We start from the raw sequence: 10,328 nt of genomic DNA on the forward strand, positions 1-10,328 counted from the left end.
ACCAGTTATAGCGACACTACTAAATACACTATACCAGTTACAGCGACAATGTAAAAGATATAGACACTATACCAGTTACAACGACACTATCAGATAAAGTAACAATATACTAGTTACAGAGGCATTGTACCAGTGTACTGCATCTTAAGAAGGTGAAAATGAAATAAGAATGTCTCTCGTTATCTGAAAATCTTTATACTAACGCAAATCCATACACCCTCACATGAATGTATTTGTATTCATGTGAGGGTGTATGGATTTGCGTTAGTATAAAGATTTTCAGATAACGAGAGGCATTCTTTTTTTATTTTCACCTTCTTAAGATGCAGTACACTGGTACAATGCCTCTGTAACTAGTATATTGTTACTGTATCTGATAGTGTCATTGTAACTGGTTTAGTGTCTATATCTTTTACATTGTCGCTGTAACTGGTATACCGAATATACCGAAATTAATTAGCTCTCTCTCTCTCTCTCTCTCTCTCTCTCTCTCTCTCTCTCTCTCTCTCTCTCTCTGGTAGGTACCAAGTGGTAGGCACCCGTCTGGGTATCGAGAGGGCGCAGGCGCAGTAAGCCACCACTTTTATGGATGTCAAGTGTCACTCCTTTGGCCCAGGTCGCTGTCTTTACTTTTCTGTCTCACCCACACATGGGCTGCTCGCATTCAGTTTACAGACATACAATCTCTCCTTACATACGACACGACAACTCACATAGTTCGATATTCGTGACGCTGTACTTTCTTGCAGTTTGCGCTACGCGATAGCCCTTCCTAATTCTAAATTTCACCGTAGGTACTTTACCACCCACCTAACAAACAAACAGGCAGTACTAGGTACACACACTGATGATGGTCATGAGTTAAGAGGTCATCCATCAAACCGCGATGTTTGCGGCAAATATTGGTACCAAAGTGAGCAAAACTTTTAAACGCAAAATCTAGAGAAAGCGAAGGAAGGGAGCGTAATATTGTGTGTGCGACTGTATATGAACGCTTCACTGACCAGCCACCTGTTCAACCACAAAATGAACCCAACTCGTGTAAGAGTTACCTACACGTATTACGTCTCAAAGTATAAAGAGATAATTCAGGAACTCCATTTCGCTCTGGTTCCCAACCGCAACACCAATTTGTCTAGGCCATCAAGAATAATTTATGAATATATAGATTCCACTCAAAGGGGCGAATGTTTTCTGTGGCTTATTTTTCTACTGTTAACATCCGCCAACAGAAAACTTACGCAATCCACTTAGGACGCATCACCAGACCGAGTCAATCGCTCACATAGTCACGTAGTCAAGGATACGGTTGATAAGATCAAGAACAAAGTTCCATTAATCCCACGACATACACAGGTACCGATGATGAGGTAGGTTGTAGACCAGAACAATGCATTTAATGAACGAGAAAATTAGGTAGTGGTTACCGTCCTGTGCGTTTTGCACGGCATCAGACGGGAAAATTTATGAACACCGCGATGGGGGTCTTCAACCTTGTCCTAACAAAAGCTAACCTAAACTAACTTTCTAGTCACTGTGCAAATAAATTACATAAAACACTTAACTACATCACAGTGAAGGCCAGTGACAAACATTGGGAAAGACTAGTTTGCAGTTTCGTCACCAAACATAACGGTTTCCCTCGCCACAAATGATCTACTTAGTTTTTCTCACTAAAGTCTGGGAACTTTCAACTTTTGGCGTCCAGCAATATGCTACTGCTGTCTTAACGTCTGGCGAATGGGTAATAATGAGGATGACCCCCTACAGCAAATAAGGTAACCTAACTATACATTCTAGCATTTCACATCCTAGTTACGCGAAGTCAGACAGCACATAATCCAGGCAGTGTTAGGGTCACACTGGGTACTGAACTAATACAAGCATCCAAGAATGGTAAGGAAATAGCAAATTTCCTAATTATGTAAGAAGAACACACACAGCACTGACATCCTAGCTATTACTAAACAACTTAGCTAGCGAATGACAGCATTCACACTTTAGCTACGTGAAGACGGGCTTTTTTTCACTGATATACATGGTACAAGCAATGACATCCCTAATTATGACCATATCGCATGAACAGAAAACAGTAAGGTACGAGAAAATGAATCAAGAAATTAATCAGAGTTCATCAGGTGTTTGCAGACATGACTTTTAGATGTGAAGAGGTTAAATGAAGAAGGGAAGACGAAACAAGGAAAATTCCACAGCTGCGTTGTTCTCAGTGAGAGGGAGGCATCATTATGGTCAACCACTGTATGGCCAGTCCTCATAGAAACTAAGCGAAACATCAGCCAGTCGCGTCTACAAGTCTTGGCAGCTGGAAAGCATGCGTTGGTACGTTTCATCCCTAAGAAGTGTAACCGTTCTAACCTCTCTAGCTATCTCGTCTTGTTGCTATGACATCTACCATTTCATAAGTCTTTGAATCCCTCCTCAACTCCCATATTCTCAGACATTTTGAACTTCACTATCTTTCCTATTCTAATACTGTCTGAAAGATTTTGGAGAATCCTATATGGTTGTCCTTGACATATCTAAAGCTTTCGAAAGGGTGTGGCATCGGGAACTTATTTCCTAGCTCCACTGTTTTGGCTTCCCTCCCAAACTTTGCTCCCGTATATCTAGCTTCCTCTCTCGCCGATCTATCTCCGTGGTTGTTGATGGCTCAGTCTCTCCCATTTTCTCCAACAACAGCGGACACGTCCTTCAAGATTAAGTTCTGTCTCCTGCACTTTTTCTACTTTATATCAACGAATTTTTTTTTTTCCACAAGAAACCAAAAGCACTCATAAAGTGACGACTAAACATTGCACTCATCTACATTCTTCAGTTCTGTTCCTTCCCTCACTCGATCTGCATCTCGTTTCGACACAAACTTGGATAAGGCATCTCACTGGGGTAGACGAAATATAGCAAAATTTTAGTGCCTCAAAGACCCAGTTTCTACCTATCTGTGTATCGAAAACTCTTCACAACTTTCCTCTCTCCTTTGACGGTTCTGTAACTCCAACTCTACACTTAATGAACATAATTGGTATTACTGTTACATTCACTCATACTTAGAAACCCCACATTACAAAAATAGCTAAGTCTGGCTATAAAAAAAAAAAAACTATGAGTCCTATTAAGATGTCGAATCTTTTTTTCTTTTTTGAGCAGTTGCTCAGTTTACTCAAAGGACTGATCCGTACACACTGCCCTAACATCTGGGGTGGTTCTAGCTCTGCATCCTTACTTGACGGGGTTGAGTCGAAAGCGAACTTCAAAACTTGACTCTCTGGCCATGTGCCACAATGGTGGTTCACTCTCCCTCTTCTTGTAGTTATTTTGGTTTTTGCTCCCGAGAGCTGGCTGTTTGTGTGCCCCACCTCCAGCTATACCACACAATACTCGATGGCAACTTAAGGGTGGGCCGTTTTGATAAACCTCGGAGACTTTTTTTTTCTTTACTTCCTTCAAAATTCGTAAACATTTTCCCTTTTCACTTTTTTTCCCCCTTCATCAACCTCTCCATATTTCAATTAAGGTCCAGCCTTGATGTGACTGGAGCCTCGAGCGTTATAGAAAAAAAAGATGGTTGGAGAAAGGTGATACCTGTAGAATTAATGAGCCTGCTTTTAATTCCACTTTAGCTTACTAGAAAATGTTTGTCCATCCCCGTTGTATAGAGACCTGCCAGGAAGCTACTAACGCTCGATGACTAAACCCTATATACAGTGGCTGATAATTCATCACTTTCTTTGGCAGAATTACTGGAGTGAAATAGCTTCGGAAAAATACTCTTTTGTTAAGCATGGAGGCCGTGCTGGCAATATGGGAGGTATGGAGAGGGAAAATGACAGAATGAATTATTGTACCACAGAACAATGCCATCCGCCGTTCGAGGTGTGGTGGCCAGAGAGAGAGAGAGAGAGAGAGAGAGAGAGAGAGAGAGAGAGAGAGGACACGGTAGCCAAAGAGGGAGTAGTGAGATGCGAGGGAGGACGTAGTAACAGTGGTAAGGGTGTGCTGGCTAGGGTGGAGGGACGTGGTGCTGGTGAGTGAGGGTGTTGTAGCCGCAGCAGCGGACAGACCAGAGCCCGAATCTACTTCATCATGTGAGGAAGACAACCACATCTTGGCTACATGAAGAACTTAGCGTTCATATCCTGGTTATCACAGGATAACTGTATTTACATTCAAGTTATGTGAAGACGGCCCATCATTTACATCTTAGCTATGCAAGATAAAAAACAGGATGGCATTTAAGTCCTAAGTTACGTGAGGGTGACCAAGGCATCACGTGCATCTCTAGCTATGTGAGGGTGACCCACGTGCATCTCTAGCTATGTAAGAAAGGCTCAAACAACAGTCTTAGCTCCAGCAACGTAAGGGTGACCCAGACAACACTTATCTCTCTGTATTTGAGGGTGACTGACAATATCTACATCTCTATGTGAGGGTGACTGACAATATCTACATCTCTATGTGAGGGTGACTGTCAACAATTATATGCGAGGGTGACTGACAAGTTACATCTCAGCTATGTGAAGGTAATCAGGGGAACACCTTCATCTCTGCAATGTGAGGAGGATTCTGGCGATATTCACGCAATTTAAAGCTAGAGTGAACATAATGTTTCCTGTAACAATTAAGTTTCGCCAGATTTGAATCAGTTTTCCAGGAATCATTGAGAGCCTACCTCACGATTTGAGTGAAGTCATAATTACTCAAAAACAAGCTAGAAGTGAGGGGGGGATAACAACAACCTTGTTAACTCAAAATCAAGTTATCATCCTTCCTGTCTAAATAAAGGGAAGGCATCCGTTGTAAACTTAAAAGCAAATAATCATCCGCTTTTAAACACTTTAACATCAACCTAAAAATTACGAAGCCTATAATTATGAAGCAAACGTCATCAGACTGTATCATTATAAACTTTATTTTTTCTTTTCAGTTTTCACGTGAGTGGGGGATACATAAGAACCCCGTACCTAACCCACGATCATTACCATCCCCCTTCATACAATTTCACAGTTGGAACACTGCACCTAAGTACACATACACATCACTGACATAAGCTTGTCCCAATCAGACCACCTAGGCTCTAAGTCTTTCTTTTTTTTCTGATAAGCAGGTTTCCCACCACCCTTGTTCTTTCCTCCAATGGCCCTGGCCTTCATGGGGACTTTTGTTCGTGGTTGGAACCTTCAAACAGAAAAGTAAAACAAAAAAAAAAATGGTTTACACAGCCTAGACTACGGCCACCATAGACGAAGCATCGACCGGAGGCAACCAACTGTGTTGCCATATTAACACGTGAGACGGACGAGACATGAAAATTACGACATACTCTTCAAATATATATATATATATATATATATATATATATATATATATATATATATATATATATATATATATATATATATATTCCTATGAGTCCACGGGGGAAATGAAACACGATAAGTTCCCAAGTGCACTTTCGTGTGATAATCACATCATAGGGGGAGATGTGATTATTACACGAAAGTGCACTTGGGAACTTATCGTGTTTCATTTTCCCGTGGATTCATAGGAATATACTTGATCACGCGCAAAATTGTGATCCTTTCCAATTGTATTATTCTATTTTGCCCCGTCGCTGTCTCCCGCGTTTGCGAGGTAGCGCAAGGAAACAGACGAAAGAAATGGCCCAACCCACCCCCATACACAATGTATATACATACACGTCCACACACGCAAATATACATACCTATACATCTCAATGTACACATATATATACACACACAGACACATACATATATACCCATGCACACAATTCACACTGTCTGCCTTTATTCATTCCCATCGCCACCTCGCCACACATGGAATACCATCCCCCCTCCCCCCACATGTGTGCGAGGTAGCACTAGGAAAAGACAACAAAGGCCCCATTCGTTCACACTCAGTCTCTAGCTGTCATGCAATAATGCCCGAAACCACAGCTCCCTTTCCACATCCAGGCCCCACACAACTTTCCATGGTTTACCCCAGACGCTTCACATGCCCTGATTCAATCCACTGACAGCACGTCAACCCCAGTATACCACATCGATCCAATTCACTCTATTCCTTGCCCTCCTTTCACCCTCCTGCATGTTCAGGACCCGATCACACAAAATCTTTTACACTTCATCTTTCCACCTCCAATTTGGTCTCCCACTTCTCCTCGTTCCCTCCACCTCCGACACATATATCCTCTTGGTCAATCTTTCCTCACTCATTCTCTCCATGTGCCCAAACCATTTCAAAACACCCTCTTCTGCTCTCCCAACCACGCTCTTTTTATTTCCACACATCTCTCTTACCCTTACATTACTTACTCGATCAAACCACCTCACACCACACATTGTCCTCAAACATCTCATTTCCAGCACATCCACCCTCCTGCGCACAACTCTATCCATAGCCCACGCCTCGCAACCATACAACATTGTTGCAACCACTATTCATTCAAACATACCCATTTTTGCTTTCCGAGATAATGTTCTCGACTTCCACACATTCTTCAAGGCTCCCATTATTTTCGCCCCCTCCCCTACCCTATGATTCACTTCCGCTTCCATGGTTCCATCCGCTGCCAAATCCACTCCCAGATATCTAAAATACTTTACTTCCTCCAGTTTTGCTCCATTCAAACTTACCTCCCAATTGACTTGACCCTCAACCCTATTGTACCTAATAACCTTGCTCTTATTCACATTTACTCTTAACTTTCTTCTTTCACAAACTTTACCAAACTCAGTCACCAGCTTCTGCAGTTTCTCACATGAATCAGCCACCAGCGCTGTATCATCAGCGAACAACAACTGACTCACTTCCCAAGCTCTCTCATTCACAACAGACTTCATACTTGCCCCTCTTTCCAAAACTCTTGCATTCACCTCCCTAACAACCCCATCCATAAACAAATTAAACAACCATGGAGACATCACACACCCCTGCCGCAAACCTACATTCACTGAGAACCAATCACTTTCCTCTCTTCCTACACGTACACATGCCTTACATCCTCGATAAAAACTTTCCACTGCTTCTAACAACTTGCCTCCCACACCATATATTCTTAATACCTTCCACAGAGCATCTCTATCAACTCTATCATATGCCTTCTCTAGATCCATAAATGCTACATACAAATCCATTTGCTTTTCTAAGTATTTCTCACATACATTCTTCAAAGCAAACACCTGATCCACACATCCTCTACCACTTCTGAAACCACACTGCTCTTCCCTAATCTGATGCTCTGTACATGCCTTCACCCTCTCAATCAATACCCTCCCATATAATTTACCAGGAATACTCAACAAACTTATACCTCTGTAATTTGAGCACTCACTCTTATCCCCTTTCCAATATATATATATATATATATATATATATATATATATATATATATATATATATATATATATATATATATATATATATATATTGTATCTTGATCTGTCCAGTACGCACTGGATCCAAGAAAAAGAAAAACTTTCTCACAGCTGTACATACATAAAATGAGTGGAAAGACTTTTCAAGGCCATCTGACTGAGGTAATGTAAGAATCAGCTCAAGAATATAGTTCTCTAGATCTGACTGCCTATGATAACCTTGACCAGTCACATCATATAATGACAGACCAATTCGCGTTTAGTGCAGTTTTCTTGATGATTTATTGGAGCTCCGTGATGAAGAGTTACCCAAAGATCAGCTGCAAAATAATTGGTTTTCAGCTCCTTCAGCTGTTAAGAGTGTATGGTGTATATTTAAACTTGGATAAAGATCATAATGGGATGCTTTCTAAAGAACTTACTCGCTATGGAACCCTGACTCCTGTGTTCATAGATCGAGTCTTCCAAGAGTGTTTGACTTATGATGGTGAGATGGATTACAAAATTTATCTGGACTTTGTATTGGCTCTAGAGAATCAGAGAGAACCTCAAGCTTTGCACTATTTTTTCAGAATTCTTGATATTGATGGTCGAGGATACTTGAACGTGTTCACATTAAATTATTTCTTTCGATCTATTCAAGAGCAGATGCGAAGGCATAATCAAGAATCAGTGAATTTTGAGGATGTGAAAGATGAGATTTTTGATATGATAAATCCAACAGATCCCTGCAAAATCACACTACAAGATCTCATAAACTGTGGTCAAGGTGATGTTGTCAGTAGCATTCTTATTGATCTCAATGGATTTTGGACATATGAAAATCGAGAAGTTCTTGTGGCAGACAGTAATGAAGAAACAGCCCAAGTTTAAATTAACTAAGTTGTTACATTCAACCATTTTTTTTTTTTTTTTCCTTCTCTGCAGTCTGTCATAAGCATTACTGGAGATCCCCAACTTACGAACAGGTTACATGACTGAACCCTGTTCATGAGTTGGAAAATGTAAAGAGAAGATAATTCACATAAAATTGGAGTAAATACATTTGCTTGACCATCAGTGTATTAAGTATTCTACTCTGAAATAAATATAGTTAATAAAACATTATGTTCATGTTATGTATGTTTCACTAAAACTAGAGCCCCCTATCCATAAACAAGCCACACACACCATTCCATGGTTTCTCCCATATAGAGGAGAAAGAATACTTCTCACGTATTCCCTGCGTTCCTTTTTTTTATTTTCCAAAAGAAGGAACAGAGAAGGGGGCCACGTGAGGACACTCCCTCAGAGGCCCAGTCCTCTGTTCTTAACGCTACCTCGCTAACGCGGGAAATGGCGATTAGTATGAAATATATATATATATATATATATATATATATATATATATATATATATATATATATATATATATATATATATATTTTTTTTTTTTTTTTTATACCTTGTCGCTGTCTCCCGCGTTTGCGAGGTAGCGCAAGGAAACAGACGAAAGAAATGGCCCAACCCCCCCCCCCCCCATACACATATACATACACACGTCCACACACGCAAATATACATACCTACACAGCTTTCCATGGTTTACCCCAGACGCTTCACATGCCTTGATTCACTCCACTGACAGCACGTCAACCCCTGTATACCACATCGCTCCAATTCACTCTATTCCTTGCCCTCCTTTCACCCTCCTGCATGTTCAGGCCCCGATCACACAAAATCTTTTTCACTCCATCTTTCCACCTTCAATTTGGTCTCCCTCTTCTCCTCGTTCCCTCCACCTCCGACACATATATCCTCTTGGTCAATCTTTCCTCACTCATTCTCTCCATGTGCCCAAACCATTTCAAAACACCCTCTTCTGCTCTCTCAACCACGCTCTTTTTATTTCCACACATCTCTCTTACCCTTACGTTACTTACTCGATCAAACCACCTCACACCACACATTGTCCTCAAACATCTCATTTCCAGCACATCCATCCTCCTGCGCACAACTCTATCCATAGCCCACGCCTCGCAACCATACAACATTGTTGGAACCACTATTCCTTCAAACATACCCATTTTTGCTTTCCGAGATAATGTTCTCGACTTCCACACATTTTTCAAGGCTCCCAAAATTTTCGCCCCCTCCCCCACCCTATGATCCACTTCCGCTTCCATGGTTCCATCCGCTGACAGATCCACTCCCAGATATCTAAAACACTTCACTTCCTCCAGTTTTTCTCCATTCAAACTCACCTCCCAATTGACTTGACCCTCAACCCTATTGTACCTAATAACCTTCCTCTTATTCACATTTACTCTTAACTTTCTTCTTCCACACACTTTACCAAACTCAGTCACCAGCTTCTGCAGTTTCTCACATGAATCAGCCACTAGCGCTGTATCATCAGCGAACAACAACTGACTCACTTCCCAAGCTCTCTCATCCCCAACAGACTTCATACTTGCCCCTCTTTCCAGGACTCTTGCATTTATCTCCCTAACAACCCCATCCATAAACAAATTAAACAACCATGGAGACATCACACACCCCTGCCGCAAACCTACATTCACTGAGAACCAATCACTTTCCTCTCTTCCTACACGTACACATGCCTTACATCCTCGATAAAAACTTTTCACTGCTTCTAACAACTTGCCTCCCACACCATATATTCTTAATACCTTCCACAGAGCATCTCTATCAACTCTATCATATGCCTTCTCCAAATCCATAAATGCTACATACAAATCCATTTGCTTTTCTAAGTATTTCTCACATACATTCTTCAAAGCAAACACCTGATCCACACATCCTCTACCACTTCTGAAACCGCACTGCTCTTCCCCAATCTGATGCTCTGTACATGCCTTCACCCTCTCAATCAATACCCTCCCATATAACCTACCAGGAACACTCAACAAACTTA

The 10,328-nt window shown here is 41.2% G+C and overlaps 1 pseudogene; it reads left to right on the forward strand.

Moving 5' to 3' along the window:
- The first annotated feature begins 886 nt into the window (after positions 1-886).
- Positions 887-8,698, forward strand: LOC139748914 (serine/threonine-protein phosphatase 2A regulatory subunit B'' subunit gamma pseudogene; annotated as a pseudogene).
- Positions 8,699-10,328: the final 1,630 nt, after the last annotated feature.

Source organism: Panulirus ornatus, chromosome 6 (genome assembly GCF_036320965.1).
Source record: "Panulirus ornatus isolate Po-2019 chromosome 6, ASM3632096v1, whole genome shotgun sequence".
Classification (NCBI taxonomy): Eukaryota; Metazoa; Arthropoda; class Malacostraca; order Decapoda; family Palinuridae; genus Panulirus; species Panulirus ornatus.